The sequence below is a fragment of the Stegodyphus dumicola genome, chromosome X1, assembly GCF_044657685.1.
Source record: "Stegodyphus dumicola isolate Sdum_Otavi_A_Nest chromosome X1, ASM4465768v1".
Classification (NCBI taxonomy): Eukaryota; Metazoa; Arthropoda; class Arachnida; order Araneae; family Eresidae; genus Stegodyphus; species Stegodyphus dumicola.
In genome coordinates this window covers 239113828-239131447 of record NC_140780.1, presented here as the reverse complement: position 1 = coordinate 239131447, position 17620 = coordinate 239113828, and the positions used below count along the sequence as shown (strand labels likewise).

At 32.5% G+C, this 17620-nt stretch overlaps 1 long non-coding RNA gene across 1 annotated transcript; it reads left to right on the top strand.

The window, feature by feature from the left end:
• Window positions 1–12034: 12034 nt before the first annotated feature.
• Window positions 12035–17614, top strand: LOC118201679 (uncharacterized). The gene is made up of 3 exons (XR_004760295.2): window positions 12035–12292; window positions 12386–12444; window positions 12803–17614. It is a non-coding gene; the product is annotated as an uncharacterized LOC118201679 (long non-coding RNA).
• Window positions 17615–17620: the final 6 nt, after the last annotated feature.

Here is a 17620-nt window from a genome sequence, read left to right as displayed (position 1 = left end):
GTTTTCATCAGCTTTCTATTTTGAAAACAGAGTATCAATTTTCATTTCATAGGAGAATTTCTTCACAAGATCTGGAAAGAATGAAGTTTATTCTAATTGTTTACTAATAACGAAATGTCCTCGAAAAAGGACTCTACTGGGTTATTTCATTAAATATTAATTCTAGATGCAATATGCATCCAATTAAAATATTTCTGAGGAAAAGGCATACTTTAGAAAAACAACATTTGCATAGTGAATGGAAGGGGTTATATGATTAATAAAATATAACTTTTCATATAACCCATTTTATCAAATTCCAATTAATAAAATATTCTTTATACTTTAAATACAAAGTTTCTTACCCTTAAGTGCAAAATTCGTGAAGTTATAATATGACGATTTACTGACTTAGTCGATGGTAGTACTGACTTAAAAGTCCTTTATTTTATTGACTTAAAAGTCCCTTTCTTAATTAAATGCATATTAGCAAAACGGTGAGATATGAAGTGAAAGCGATATATCAATAAAACGTAATTAAAATTTTTAACATAGTGTATAATTATTTACTAGAGTTTTCGTCTTCAGTAATAAACAGTTATGTTTTTAAATATGCAAATTTTGAAATTTAATTTTTTTTATAAAACTCATAAAAATTCGTTATTACTTACTAAAAGTACTGTATAAGGTTTTGCAGTCTTTTACTTCTAATATGAGTCTTATTTGTTTTGCTTCAATGAAAATAACTACAGCGGCGGAAAAACAAGAAAGAAGTATAGAAACTCAATGTAACTTAACGACTTTACAGCTAAGAACACAAAACTTTCCCAAGATCTTGCCTGGCATATCTTCGAAATACAGTATTACCTATTTCTAGACAAAATAAATTTTAATAAAAGCGTACGAACTGATAAGTAAGAAAAAGTTCGTGTAACAACGTTTTAGAAAAATTTCTGAAATGTGTGGTCACCCCCCTGAGCGGAATACAGATTTTACAGTGATTTCCTGTCCTGTGTATTAGATTGTCCAGGAGTTCCTTGTTCTAAGTGTATTTGTGATAATTAACGTTTTGAAGCTCCTAGAAAGTGTTGGACAGGGCTGCAGTGATGCATTGAGGCCTTTTAGTATTCGTAGTTGCACTGGTAAAAATGTATAGACCAGTATGGCCATTTCAAGTGGCTGCCCGCAGATATACTTGTAGAGACATTAGGTATTTTTAGAAGCAGGAGAAATGAAAAATTAACAACGCCTTCACCGGGAATCGAACCACGGACCTTTGGAATACCGGCCCAGTGTGCAGAACCACTACACCACGAAGGCACGCTTGAAAGGCGGGTGGAATACCTTATATAGTCGCATTTCACAGATTTTTTCTCAAGATTATTGCGTGTATTTTTTTTTTCTTTTTAAACTATAAAATGTGTGGAATCTCTCTCCAAACAGAAATAAATTTCTCCATTCTGCGGTACACTGATGATCTTTGTACAGCTTGCACTGCTGCTGTTGGGCGCATTTTGCAGCTTAAGTTAAAGGGACACAAATCATGGATTTCCTTATATGCATCGCAGTGTTTGCGGATAGTTCAGTTCCTGTAGCTGCAACGAATTTCCTTGAAATCTGGGCTAATAACAGCTATCTATTTCTTTTAGTAACCATTGCCAGATAACAGTCCCAAGAGTCAGTTGTGGCATGTTTTCGACCTGTCTGGTGACCTGATTGTCTTGCAAATATCACCAGCGTCTTTAAATTATATTCAGATTTTTGACATGATTTTTCGATTACTTTTAGATTTTTACTGATCTGTATCTTGCTTCCATTCTCCTAATTTATCAAATGCCTTCTCAACGGTATGTTTCGATTTCCAAATGCAGAAATGTTATCGAAGTACGGTACAGTCTCTGAAATCTAAAGATACTCCTTTGCACTTTTTTCCACACACGCCCAAAGAAGTCGCAAAAATCTACATATTTATTGGTAGCTAGGTCATGTAGCAGTTACTACTAACCACCTTTCATTGAAATTCAATTAATAGAAATATAATTTTTTTTTTTTTTTTTTTTTTTTTTAAATTTTCCGCCAGTTAGTTCAAGCAATGCATTGAAGCCTGAAAGGGTAAAAAAAAATTCGAACTACTTTAACAATGTGGGGTACAGATTTTACTGCCATTTTTTAAAGACATCATTTAAAAACTTCACCTTCCTGAAAATTATTCATTAAATTCAATCAAATGAGGTTTTCGTTTCCATAACTGTTCATACAAATTGCTGACATTTACTACACTATCAAATCTGCATTTTTAAAGTTTTTACAAGGCACCCGTGAACTATCAGTTCCTTTCAATGGGCTCCTGGGCTGAAGTGTCCTATCCCAGTCGAACTTGAGTCACTTCGCGACAAGCTAACCTGAGAACACATACAAGTCTAGAACGACCTTTTCCAAGAAGGTGTTGCCTTTTCACATTGTTCTTCAAGTTATCCATACGCAGTAAACTGCCCGCGGATATTCAATTCCTCCAATTCGCTACACATTTGGCGACTTCTTGCCAAATCCAGCGTATTTAAATAAAAACCTTTTTATGCAGTGAAGCTGCAGTTGAAACTGATAGTTCATTGTAGTGTAAAATGTAGGACATGTTATTCATTGTCATAATTTATATGAAATATTTCGCTATTATCTAAATGTGAGGTATACGAATTTGATGACATTTAAAATCCGAATCGTTACTTAAAACTTGAAAAGGAAGAGCTAACAATGTATTGCTTGCAGATTAAAAATTTCAAGGTATTAAAAAAATATTAAAACTTTAAAATTGTGAAACAAACATAAAAATTAAGAAACAAATGATCTTATACCAACTAATTAATCGTATACCATTTAATTTCACTAATCAATTACAATTATAACATTAGAAATGTCTTATATTAGTTACAACTAATTATAACCCAACTAATAATTTTTTAATACTTTTTTAGTTCATAAGAACTAAAAAAGTATTTAAAAAAAGGAAATCTGAGAGGCTTAGTGCATTTACTGCTTTTAAGACATCTACCGTATTAAACGACAGTTTGCTTGTATTTGAAAAATAAATTAGTTTTTATGCTTTGGAGAATAAAACGTCTATGCGCGATGTGGCGTGAAAGGTGCGTCTTTTGCTTCGCGAAGGGGAATACATTGCTTCCCCTTCTCAATTTATAAAAACCAGACTGATTCAGCTCTCCGAGAATCTGCGAATTACATTTTGTCGTGTAGGACTGTATAAGCTAAGTAAAAACAATACATTTCCTTCGAGATATAAAAACAACAAGCATGTCATATGTAAAAATCTGGCTATTCCTTTCTTTAGATGGAATCATCTGCAAATCAAGCGTATTAATGATAGAGTTGCTTAAGCCTTGAAACACTGGTAGTAATGCAGCGAGTTCGTTTGTAATGACTTAACATCTGAACTGCATAGGAATCCCTCAGTATGTTATATAAAAGAAGCCCTTTACCCTTATAAAGTCCCCACGAAGCCACCTCGTCCTTTAGACAGAAACCCTTGTTTCTTCTACCATACCATAGTTAACTTAATTAATCACAGGGGCGTAGCTAGAGTTTCCAGCGCCCGAGGACAACTGAAGAATTTGCGCCCCTTTCTGTGTGACAAGAATGGAAAACGTTTCATTAAAACATTTCGTAGCATCAGTTTGGCACCCCTTGGATGCTGCGCCTAGGGACATATGTCCCCCTTGCCTCACCCTAGCTACGCCCCTGATTGATCAGAACTTCCGTGTTGGATAGGTTAAGTGATTTGAATATAGCAAAGCACACAAGAGCTATTCGACTAAGGGGTGAGATACATTTGTGGAGGACTTTCTAAAGGAAACAAGCTCATATTCACGTTACGCATGGAAAACGACCAAAACCATTCGCTTGGGTTCAAACGCTGCCAAACTACCAGTATTCAGCGATTTAACCACTCGGCTACTGGTGGGACACTTTTATATTATATTTTCTAAGGGATTTGTTAGCCTGTATTTATGATGTTATTTATAACTGTTTAAATTTCTGCCTTTTTTAAAATTTTATTTTTGGTCTTGAAAACGGCCCTTGTATTTTAATTTGTGGCCCGGAAAAGGGCTCTTTTTTAACTGAGGTATTCAGTCCCGCTAAGCTTATAGCAAGTAACAATATCGTTATCGTATTTATTAGGAAAATGCTCCCGTAATATGACAAAAGCGTTCATTACGATAATCTTAGCGGTACTGTTTTTTTCAGGTTCTCCAGCTTCATGAGGTTGAAAATTATACACATGTGTCGAAGATGAAGCAGATACCATAACAACTGCTTTTTTCTCTTCTCGGTCAGTGAATGAATGAATGCTTTAATTGCTTTTCTCGTCAAGAGTGGGGTGAGGTTGGGGTTGCTGGAATTTGCAGTTTGGCCAATAATACCAAAAAAGGGGGATGTCTTCCTGCTGGTCATTGAATGATTGACATGATTTAGCAAATTTTTAAACAAAAAGCTGGACGCACGTAATCTATCGTTTCGCACATTTTTTTTCCTTCCGTTCTCTTTGTTCAACAGCATTCATATTTCACATCGTAATTTTTACAATATTACTTTTCGAAATGGTAGAACTATATTCTACTGCGGACGCATACACTTTCTGCTATATCCAGTGTTCTCAACTAAGGTTGACCTGAAGTGACGATGATTTCAGTAAGACATATCTTAAGAAAGCAGTTCGTATGTAGAAAAAGCAGATGTAAGTTCCTTCGATCATTGTTGTGGATGCTAGGCATTAGCGGCTGTGATTGGTCAAAGGTATTGGGAGTGTTTCGAGGCCTCGGCAGACTTGTCAACCAGTTTTACGAACTCAACTAGCGTCTACATCCCAAAACGGCAGCCTATGAGAGAGGCGATTCTATTATTTTCATCGGGGAGTAGGGAAGTTAGAATGGAACGCCAACGGCAGTGCACGATGTTTCGTTACATTAGGAAGTCCAGAAAATTGCAAAGGTTTAGTTTCTGCATTGCCACGCTTTAGTTTCTGCGGTTACTTTCAGGGAAATATTAGGCAGTTTTTTTTGGTTTGCTGATAGAGGGCAAATAGATAATTCACCTTTATAAATCCGCGTTTATCTATTTAAACTTCAGAAGATTTAAGATGGAGTGAATATATTTAACACAACAGAACGCAAACTTAAGACTTGTAAATCTTTTAAAAAACAATACATCGATAGTTCATTATTAAAAACGTTTTATAAATGCATAGTTATCATATAATTAACAATTCATTCATGCATTACCTCATTATTTATTATAATTAGAAGAGAAGGTATTTTTTACAGTAATGTTTAAAAATTTTCTGTTGTCTTTTAAAAGATTTACAAGTCTTAAGATTGTGTTCTGTTGTGTTAAATACATTCGCTTCATCTTAAATCTTCTGAAGTTTAAATAGATAAACGCGGATTATAAAGGTAAATTGTCTAGTTGCCCTCTATCAGCAAAACGAAAAAACTGCCTAATATTTCCCTGTAAGTAACCGTAGAAACTAAGGCAATCCACCTTAACAATTTTTTTAACTTCCAAATGTAAGCAAACATATACAGTTCACTGCCGTTGCATTCCTCAGAAAACCATTCTAACTCCCCTACTCCCCGATGAAAATAATAGAATCGCCTCTCTCATAGGTTGCCGTTTTGGGATGTAGACGCTAGTACGAATTCAAACATCAGTTCGAATCCATTCAAAAGCAGAAAAACTTCATGAGACGAACACCGACTCCTGTGGATACTGCCAGCTACAATCAGCTTGACAATGCTGCTAAAGTACTTTTTCATAAGATCAACGAGATAGCGAACATGTTAGAAGTTCCTATCTTTCACTTTCCTCCGACCAGAGATGAATTTCTAAAAATCATCGAGACTGAGCGTGTGTTGTATTTTATATGTGTTGGGTACGTGCTCAGTGATGATTACAAGATGTACACAAACATCGTTTATTCTACATTACTCATCAACTATTCTACATTACTGTTACGATAAAAGATAATAATAGATACAGTTACAGTTACATATACAACATCTCCCTTTTTTATAAAAAATAATAATAGTAGTAAAATTAAACATATTCTTTTAAATAATAAGGTTTCTTAACAGTCCTACCAGATCGAGTCACGTAGTTATGTCCATTTAAAAAATGTGATGATACTATACCTCTTTCTCTATTTAGTTTTAAATATTAATCCATTTGCTTCTGATTGGTGACACAACACTTCTGTTAGATTTTGAAGGACTTACAGGCACATCTAAATTTGTAGTGCTCCTACTATTTTCATGTATCTCGGGTTCATCTATAACTTCATTCTCATAGTTGTTTTGTATTGCAAACTCTTCCTGATTAGTTCCTTTAAGAAGGTCTCTTCTGTTCCTTTCTACAATTCTTCCATCTGTTCTTATAATCCTATATGAACGTGGTCTTTCTGCTTCTTCTATAATTTTCCCTCTTTCATTTAGTTTTTTACCTTTCTCTTTTATGTAAACATGATCTCCTGTTTTCAGTGGTTTTAATGGTCTTGCATTCCTATCATAATAACATTTTTCTAAGGTTTGTCTCTTCAGTAAATGTTGTTTATGGTCTTCATATCGTTTAGCTTGGACAAAATTCTCTTTTGTAGGCATCAATCCATTTACTTTTCTTCAAAACATCAATTCTGAAGGTGACTTAATTTCATCTGAAATAGGAGAGTTACGATATTCCAGTAAAACTAAATATGGATCCTTGTTGTCAACTACAGCTTTTCTAACATTCGCTTGACAGTTTGAATATGTCTTTCAACCATTCCATTAGACTGTGGGTATTTTGGACTTGAAGTTCTGGTTTCAAAATTCCATCTTCTTGCAAAATCTTTATATTTCCTGCAATTATATTGTGGACCATTATCCGAATATACTATTTTCGGAATACCATGTCTTGCAAAAATTGATTTCAATTGCTTTATCACTGCTACACTATACAAATCTTCCAAATGTCCAATTTCAACATATTTGCTAAAATAATCTATAACTATTAGATAATCCCTTCCTTGAAAGTAAAAGAGGTCTGTTCCCAATACTTCCCATGGACCATTAGGTATTTCTTTAGATATCATTGGTTCTTTAGTATTAGCTTTTTGTAAACTTAAACATGTTTGACAATTCAGTACCAAATCTTCAATTTCTTTGGACATTCCTGGCCAATATAATATTTCTCTTGCTTTGATCTTGCATTTTACTACTCCTAAATGACCATAATGAATTCTGCTTAACATATCGTTTCGTAAACTTCTTGGTACAACAACACAGGAATTTTTAAATATTAATCTATTTGCTTCTGATAGTTCTTCTCTGAAGTTAAAATATGGTTTTTCCAGTTCTGGAACCCTACATTTTTCATCTGGCCATCCAGTTTTAATTAATTTTCTTAAAACTTGTAGTTCTTCATCTTTTTCTGTTTCCAGTTGAAAAACTTCCATTTTACCATTAGACATTGGTATACATTCTACAACTAATCCAACATGAGCTTCTATTTCTCCTTCAAAGAAATCAGATCCTTTATCAGTGAATGATCTTGATAATGCATCCGCTATAAAAAGTCCTTTTCCTGGTTTATATTTTATCTCAAACTGATATGGCTGTAATCTTATACGCATTCTTTGTAGTCTTACAGGGCATTTATTTAATGGCTTTTTGAAAATTGATTCCAGTGGTTTATGATCACTTTCCACAGTAACATTTTTTCCAAATATATACTGGTGAAATTTCTCACACGCAAATACAATAGCTAAAGTTTCCTTTTCAATATGAGCATAATTCTTCTGTGTATCTGTTAATGCCTTAGATGCATATGCCACTGGTAAATTATTCTGCAGTAAGACTGCTCCTAGTCCTTCTTGAGATGCATCTACAGATAAAACTACTGGCAAGTTTATATCATGATACTGTAAAACTGGTTTATTTACCAAGACATCTTTTAGTCTTCTAAATGCTTTTTCATGTGTTGCATTCCAGTTCCAGATAACTTGTTTTTTCAACAAATCTCTTAAACATGATGTCAATTCTGATACATTAGGTATAAATCTAGAAACATATGTAATCATTCCTAGGAAAGTTTCTAATTCTTTAACATTTTTTGGTGGTTTTATATCTAGAATAGCCTTAATTTTGTCTTCATCTGGTTTTAAACCATCTTTTAGAAAATATATGTCCCATATATTTCACTTCATTCAGCCCAAATTTACATTTATTTAAATTAAATTTAACATTCTTTTCTCTGGCTCTGTCCAACAACTTCTTTAATCTTGAATCATGTTCTTTTTTATCTTTACCCCAAACTAATAAGTCATCTATATATATTTGAACTCCTTCTAAATCACTAAAAATTTCAGAAAAACTTCTGTGGAAAACATCTGGTGATGAACTCAGTCCATATGGCAACCTCAAAAAGCAATATCTACCAAACGGAGTGTTAAATGTAGTAAATTCACAACTTGAATGTGACAGTTTAATTTGCCAAAATGCTTTGTTTGCATCTAAAATACTAAAGACTTTTGCATTTATCATTTGAGATGAAATTTCTTCAAAGGTTGGTATGTGATAATGTTCTCTCAGTATATTTTAAGTAAGGTGCTGAGGATCTAAACACACTCTTAAATTACCATCCTCTTTCCTTACTACCACTAATGAATTCACTAATTCTGTTGGTTGGTTAACTTTCTTTATAATACCATCTTTTTCCATTCTTGATAATTCCTTTTTTAATGGATTTAATAAGCTATAATTTTCCTACAGGGTTCTATTTTACCAACAGCTCCTGGTTTTAATTTAATATGATATGTATATCCAGTTAAATTCCCAGTTCCTTTAAACAAATCTTGATATCCTTTTAAAAGTTCTGGTAACTTTTCATTAGAATCAGGATTTACTGTACAAATCCTTTGTATTAGGTTTAATTTTTTGCAATGTAGGTAAACCTAAAATAGCTGGAACAGTTTTATCACATGCTACGACTTGAAATTCTATTTCATCCTTGTCCCCTTTCGATGTTTCACATAATAATTTACATTTTCCAACTACATCAATTGTAGTACCATTGTAATTATTTAAAGTGACTTTTGATTTAGTCAAACATTTCTCTCTTAAATTTAATTGTTTAAATTTAGGCAATGGTAGCACATTACACTGAGCTCCAGTATCCAACTTAACAAATAAATATTTAGATATGTTTACTTTTAGTTTTTCAAACCATTCGGTTTTATTTTTAGAAAATGGATTTATATCTTCTACTGACCCTAAAATATATTCATTACCATTATTATGTAACTCATGCTCTAAATTATTCTGTACAACATTAACATTTTTATAATTGCACATTTTAGAAAAGTGATTTTTCTTTTTACAGTACAAGCAAATCTTATTATAAGCAGGACAGTTGTATAACTTATGAAAAGTTCCACATTTTCTACATGGTTTTGGGTTATTGTACTTATTTCCTTGATAGTTTGAAGAAGATTTAGTACTTTCTTGCTTTTGTTTTACATGATAGTCTTTCTTACAAGGCTGACTTTTTTCCTCTAAAGGTCGAAATTTATTACGTTTGATAGCTTTTATTTTATTTTCTTCAGTTAAAGTTTTCAGCTGAAGTTCTTCTAATTCAGAAGCTTTACACATTTTAATATATTTCTCCAATGTTAACTGATCTTCCCTTAATAATCTATCTTTGAGATTTTTATTTAGAATTCCACTTACTATTCTATCTCTTATTAAACTATCTTTTAATTCTGCAAATCCACAGTTGCTACTTAATTTCTTTAAATCGGTTAAAAAAATCATCAAACGCTTCACCTACATGTTGTGTTCGACAGAAAAATATATGTCTATCAACACTTTCGTTTGCTTTCGGTATGCAAAAATTTTCGAAAGCTTCAATTACTTTGTCAACATCCTTCTTATCTTCTTCACTTAAATTAAAAGTATTAAATTTTTCAAGTGCTTCTTCACCAATTATATGCAATAAAATAGCTACTTTAATTTCAGGTGATTTAGTAATACCACCAGACGCTAACATATAAATTTGGAATTTTTGTTTCCATTTCTTCCAATTTTCGCTTAAATTTCCTTCGAAACTTAGATTACTTGGTGGCTTTAATCCATCCATATTTAATTTAGGACTTTAAATAGTTTATATATACGTATTTTTAGCCACTTCCAATAAAAATAAACAACTCACTTACCAGCGATATAAATTTTGATTTCACAGTAAACAACTTCCCATCATGTTTTTGTTTAGAACATCTTTACCGAGGCTGCATGGTTCTTCAAAAAAGATTTTCTTTTTTAATCAACGACGGGCTGCGCCATGTGTGTATTTTATATGTGTTGGGTACGTGCTCAGTGATGATTACAAGATGTACACAAACATCGTTTATTCTACATTACTCAACAGACAGACAGACAGACAGACAAAGTAGAGAGATGTCTTGTTTTGCACCCGCTAAGTCTTTCTGCACCGATGGGCGAAAAATCAAGCATAGGTGCGAAGGAAAGGTATATAGAAAGGGGGCAATATTTGAGGAGAGTAAAAAGGGAACTTCGTACATCTTGCACGAGTTCAAAAGGTCAGGAAAATAAAATTTAAAATAAATGGCCCAAAAATAATAGAGAGGGAAAAAAAAGGGCCTATAGAAAGAAAAGGAAAAGAAGTAGAAAATATCCTAAAATACGATTGTGTCCATGAGTATAGTTAAAAGGAGGAAAATTTGTCTTCATTTACAATAAATAGTGTCTCACAAGTGTGTGTGTGTGTGTGGTGAGTGTGTTTGGTAATGATGAATAGATGTGTTACTGGGGGAGAAAAAAATATTGACGGTGTTAAATTGCTTCGTATCAAGGTATTTAGCATGAAATACAAAGTAATATGTATGCTGAGTATATGCAAAGTAATATGTATTGCATCCTGAGATATCAACAAAAGTCATCATACAAAGTATATATTAATTTAACTAAAGTAACTTGTGCTATTTTCGTTCCCAACATTTTCATACATTTTTGCAAAAAACAGCAGCAGACAAACAAGATAGAACCATATACAATACAAGACCACAACCGTACACACACACACACACACACACACACAAAAAAAAAAGATATATATATATATATATATGTGTATGTAAATTACTGAGTATATGTATTAAAAACACAAATTAAACATAGTATTTATTAATTTATATATCATAATTTATTACTACTTAATTAATTAATTACACAATGAGGGACATTGTTGTTTATATAAGCTCATAGTTCTAAGAATTTATTTAAGGCAGTGACGAATAATCCATCCGTTACATATGGACATTTAACAGATAGCAAGGAACAGTATGAGAAAAAATCGGTGAGGTATAATATTATTTAAAGGCAAAAAATATTTAAGCGATCTTAAAAAAAAAAAAAAAAAAAAAGAATCCAGAGGATCCGAGAGAAAATAGCGCGATGCCGTGAGTCCCCTATTTTCCCTCTCACGAGATTCCTCAAAGCAAGATAAGGGGGCTTTGTAAGTGACGACAGACGTGAACTGATAAAGTTGGCGTCTGTTCGGAATTGTTTAACAAAGGAAGCCACAGGCAATAAGCAATTTCAAGTATTTTTTAATGCTAAAAACTGATTAAAAGTTAAAATTTATTGATTTAAAGGCACATATTTATAGAAATTTGATTGAGTTTAGATGAAAGAAGGGTACTTCTCTTAAAATTCCAGCCTTTCGTTGTACTTCCTCACATTGTCCGCTGTTTCATTCTCATCAACATCGCAACTGAAAAACTTTTGAAAACGTGTAGGTATTGTAAAAAAATCAGTATTTCAAAGTAATTTAATTGATAATCCCCAAGGGGAAAGGAATTTTTTTCACTTTTTTACGGAGCGCTGCGAACGTCCAGCCGCTTGCCTCGGTGATCGCAGCGCCCTCCCCATTACTCATCAACTGTTACGATAAAAGATAATAATAGATACAGTTACATATATAACAGAGTGGTTACCCAAAATGGTCGCTACAGCCGTTGAAAATCCTCTCCCTCCCCAAACGGAGGCGAAAACGACCCACGAGATCCGAGGAAAACCTGTTTCTGCCGGAATTCGTTGTTGACAGGTTATCTTCACGAGAAAAAATGCGAGGAGGTACGAGATTCTCTGGGTTGCATGAAGATCTACTAATAACTTTATCGCCAAGTAATTTGGCGTCATCGGCTCATTCTTATTTCTGGAACTGTGGTTGAAGAGTGGTCTGGTTTTGATCCGTAAGTATGCTAAAATTCTACCATAAGTTTTTAATACCTTGTTTTCCAAATTTACACATTTTGCTTGATTAATTTGAAGTTGTTTGTTTTTAGATGTGCGCAATGGCAAATTTCAAGTTATTCGTCAAATAACCAAGGTTTCTATTTCTCTGGTAAGTGTTTGCTTTATATCTTATATTTATTATTAAATACGAAAAGTAATTTTTGCATGCGTATGTTTTTTCATGCTCATTTTCTGTTTTATGTGCTGGTAGATTTCTGACCGATTACCGTGTTTTTAGATAAATGCGCCGTTTTCATTTAAGTCGCGTAGAGATTACTGTTTCCATTTTTTTTAAGTAACCACAAAAATTCTAACACATGTAAAAGCTTTACTTGTAAACTTTTAATTGAGGATATTTCAAGTAAATGTGCCATTTTTACTGAATTTGTGTAGAAGTTCCTCTTCGTTATGCCTTTTTTGAGCCAATATGTTAATTAGTTGTATTAATTTAATGTGTTGTTTTGCAGATTAATGCAGTTTATTTGATAGATGTGTAATGCTGTTTGTTGAAAAATGCATTAGAACCAATGATGGTAAGATCTTGGCCTAGCAAATTGGTAAAATATTACCTGCTCTTAATTACTGAATCATATTGTAGGATAAAATCTGCTGTTTAAAATGAAAATTTGTACTTTATCTCTGATTATGTGTACATGCCCAGAATTTCATTATTAATGATCGATTCATTAAAATTACTATTTTTAATTGTCTACTTTGTTTTGTGTTGCTCCTGCTCATTCTGCATTTTTTTTTTTTTTTTTTTTTTTGAGTAGATATAAAAATTAATTCTTGTTTTTTCTTTTTTTCCCCTCTCTTTTTATTGTGCTGGTAAATTTCTGACTGAACTCATTTCAAGTTGAATGCGATATTTTCTTTAGCTCATGTAGAGATTCATCAAGTTTTTGCTGGTAAATTTTTGAGAAAATTTCAAGTAAATGTGCCGTTTTTACTTAGTTTGCGTAAAAATTGTTCTTCTTTATGCTTCTTTTGAATAAATATGTCAATTCTTGTTTGTATTATTTAATATCTTGTTTTGTATATTAACACAGTTTATTTGACAGATTGAGATGCGATTTGTTGAGAATATTCATTAAAACTAATGCAGGTAAGTTCTTGGCCTAATAGATTGGTAAAAGATTTTCTGATCTTAAATACTGAATTTTTTTTATATTGTAGGATAAAAGTCTGCTTTTTACGTGTGAAAATATTTATTTTATTTGATTATGTGCCTGGTGGCTCCTTGGTTCAGAGCAGCAATAGACGAGATCAAACTGCACTTACTAGATTCCTTAGTGTGTAGCTAGTTCGTCATGCAGTTCTTTTGAATATGTATCAGTTTGAAAATTTATTCTTACATGTGTATTTTTCTCATCCATTTTTGCTGTGCACTTTTCCTGTGAATATTATTTTTATTTAGTCTATATAGAATTTGCTCTTTGTACATTTTTGAATAAGTATGATACTTAGTTCTTGTTTGTGTTATTTTAATGCCCAGCAATTCACTTTCAGAACTACTCTTATATGCACCCTGAGGTCGCCAAATTTCTCGCCAATAATTTTTGGCGAGAAACTCCACGGTGCCATATGACTTTCTAAGTTTTTTGGTCTACATTTCGAACTTTAAGCCTAAAATGTCTCTAAAAACGAGGTTTTCGCACATGCAAAAACCACGTTTTGAACACACAATTTAAGCTAAAACTGCCCCCCCCAAAAAAAAACAAAAAATTTAGATAGCAAAAACGTAAAGTTTCTAACCAAAAATATTTGACAAGAATCCTTGCACACAGTGATATGTTTTAAATTTGAAAAGCATCTCCGAATTGCACAATCTAGGCAGCGAAAGAATCTACGAACTATGCTTTAATAAATTAACATACTATACCTCGCTTTAATAAATTAACATAACAACAATAAATTTCAAAGAATACCATGTACACAGCCTGTTCTGTTTCAAATTTAAGAAACATCTACGAATTGCACAATCTAAGCACTATGCACTAATCAACGAAATAAACTAAAATAATTTTCAAACAATTCAAAAAAAAAACAATAACGACAGAAGTTCATACTAAAAAAACAATGAACATAACATTAAGAATAAAATAAAATGCACTTACCATGAATGAATGCTTTTTCGAACAGCAGAAATACCATTTTCATGCCGCCACGTAATCATTATCGTATTTATATGACAACCAGACACACTATCCAGAAAATTCATACAAATAAATGTTAATAAATAAAGGTTCAAAAACCTTCTTTTCCTAAATCCTTGTAAGATTTACAGCAATCCGAAAAAAAGTTGCACAAGGCTCAATCCACTCTTTAATACATCAGCGTTTCCTTACTTCTATCATGGACAGCCACTAAAAATAATCTCCCAGACCCTCTTGCAACCACGTCTCTCATTGCAACATAGGCCGTTTTAAAACACGCACGACACGAACCAACGAACAATTAAAACACTCCAGCAAAAGAGTATTCAACGTCAAAAGAGTTGCCATACAACACGCAATCGCGCCAAAAACCAGCGCAGAACACATATCGCCACATTTGGTGATCTGAAGGCGCATATAAGAGTAGAGCCCTGTGCACTTTTCCTGTGAATATTATTTTTATTTAGTCTATATAGTGCTCTTTGTACCTTTTTTGAATAAGTATGATACTTAGTTCTTGTTTGTGTTATTTTAATGCCCAACAATTCACTTTCGAATGTTTGTTAATTATAGAAGCTAATTTTACTTTTTGATTGTAGTTTTTAACTCTGTACCTTTTATCCAGACATAAATAACATCTGCCTTTTCATTTCTAAACTTAAAATATCGCAGTCGGGAAAAGGTTTCAATTTGAAAGGTAGTGGCTTTTCGAATTGCAAGAATTTCTCTTATAATTTCTAATTGCAAGAATTTCAATTATAATTAGCATAAGCTGTGCATCCTCTGCTGAGTATTTCATTTCTCGAAAAGTTTAGTAGACCTTTTAAATCGCAATATTTATCTTTAATTTTTTGGATAGGATTAAGAACGAATTCATTTGGAAGCAATTTAAAAAATAAAGGCATTAAAATATATCTGTATAAATCAGTATATTTTTAATGTTGCCACGCAGCGTAAAAGCATCTCTACTTTCTCCCAGAAGTCTTGCTATTTTTCAGATTTCAAGGTTGACTTCTGTGCCTTGTTTTGCAGGTTATCATGCTTTATTTGATTGCATAGAAGTTAACTTTTCGTAAAAAGGCCTTAATTATAGTATCATTATTGGTAAATTCAAGGCTTAAACAGATTGGTGAAATGTTTGGCCTTAACTACCGAATTCTGCTAATTATATGGGATATGTCCATAATTTAAATTTTCTCCTAGCAAGTCGATCAATTAGAACAAAATGTGAAATGATTTTATTAAAGAGTTTGTCATTTGCTGTATTCATAAATTTTCAGCCATGCATATCATTTAATAATTATTTGTTTTTAGGATAAAAAAGTAGTAGGAGATGGTCCTACCAATTTGAATAGATATAGAATTTAATTTTAATAGTTTTATTTATTTCATGTAATTTATGATATTAAAGTATAAAGGCTATGCTCGTGGATTTTCTAGTAAAGGCAAGTTTCCAATCAATAGCAATTTTTATTTGAGTATGGTGGTTGAGCTATTTATCCAGCATTTTTTTAGTATGAAGACTAATCATACTAAAAAAATTTGAGTAATTTGAGCATTTCTTTCAAGTAAAAATCAGTGTGTTATAGCTGTGCCAGTATCATTTTGCATAATGACAAAAGTTCATTAAATATGTTAGTGACATTTAAGTGTTGGTTTTGATTATCATGCAATACTGAAACTAAATTCAGAATTTCATTATTGACATTTTTTTTTTTTTAATTCTGGGTATGAATGCCTGAGCATGTGTGTAAATTTTAAGTCATTCTGGATTTTCTTTCATTTGATTAATTCGTTAAACTTGCTGTTATCTGTGAAAAATTTTCCTATTGAACTTTACCTTTCGTTTCAGTGGCACAGGTGATAATAGATTTTTAACCCCCCCCAAAATGAAAATTTCCAAGTGTGGCTATAGAGAGTATGCTCAAGTTCATAAAATAACTTAGTTTTTCTTTATCATCACCTTTCTGTTCGAGAAGCTTTTCTGCGGCATACAGTGACCACCCCTTTTCTATTATAAGAATATAGTCAAAAGTCTTTAATCTGGACATCCATAATCCGGAATGATCTATAATCTGGACCTCAAAGCTACAAACTTTCTGCGCATGCGCATATGCGTTTACGCATGCGCGTTTAATGTATAACGGACGGTATAAGCTAAGCTAAAGTTATCTAATTATCTATTTCAGTTAATGTTGCAGATTGCGTTGTTCCTTAATCTTCTAATTGGATCCGGCTTATTATTTTTTGTGGACTGTTAGAGCAATTTTATAAAAGTAAGCTTGAACTTTAGATTATGTCAAAAAGAATTTCCGATTCTGGAGCTGCCAAAGGATCTACAAAGCGAAAGCATGTTTTGATGTCCATCAAACAAAAAGTGGAATTGCTGCAAAAAATGTATAAAGGCATATCCTTTGTTTCTCTAACCATTCCGAAATCTGTTTATCAATTTTACACCTCTCTGCGAGGGGAGGAACATCTGTAATCCGGAATCGCCGAAGTCCTGACGAGTCCGGATTACGGACTTTGTACTGTATAACAGACTTATAAAGGGCCTCGTATCTCAAATAGCTTAGGACCTTATTAAGTCTAAATATGGTTCTGCATACTGTTAAACACGAAGTTGGAAGCAAAATGTTTTGTCTATTTCTCGCTGCTCCTGGAATGGGAAAATTACCTTTGTAGGGTTTATTTATTTATTTATTTATTTATTTTAAACAGCTTTCCTGTATTTTCTTGTTTCCCACTTACAACTCCCTACCAAAGTGAATTTTCAAAATCCCGTTTTATATAAACGAGGTGTAACCAGTATTTAATAAGAAGTCTCAGGGAAAAATAATGACCATGCCAATTTTTTTTCTTCAAGTGTAGTAATTTTAGAAATTTATCTGAATGTCTCCTGTGGACTTTCATTTAATAGATAACTAAAGCCAGTATGGAAATTAGGACATTTTGATATTGAAGAATAATTCATTGCTGCCTACTCTCCTTTTTTTTTAATTTTTAGTCTTAACAAAGGAAAATGTTTTTCAGAAATAAATGGAATGTATTTAATTAATTTTTTTGAATTGTACTTTTTTCTTGTTACATTTTATTGATGTTATTAAATTTCATTTGGTCAGAGTTGTC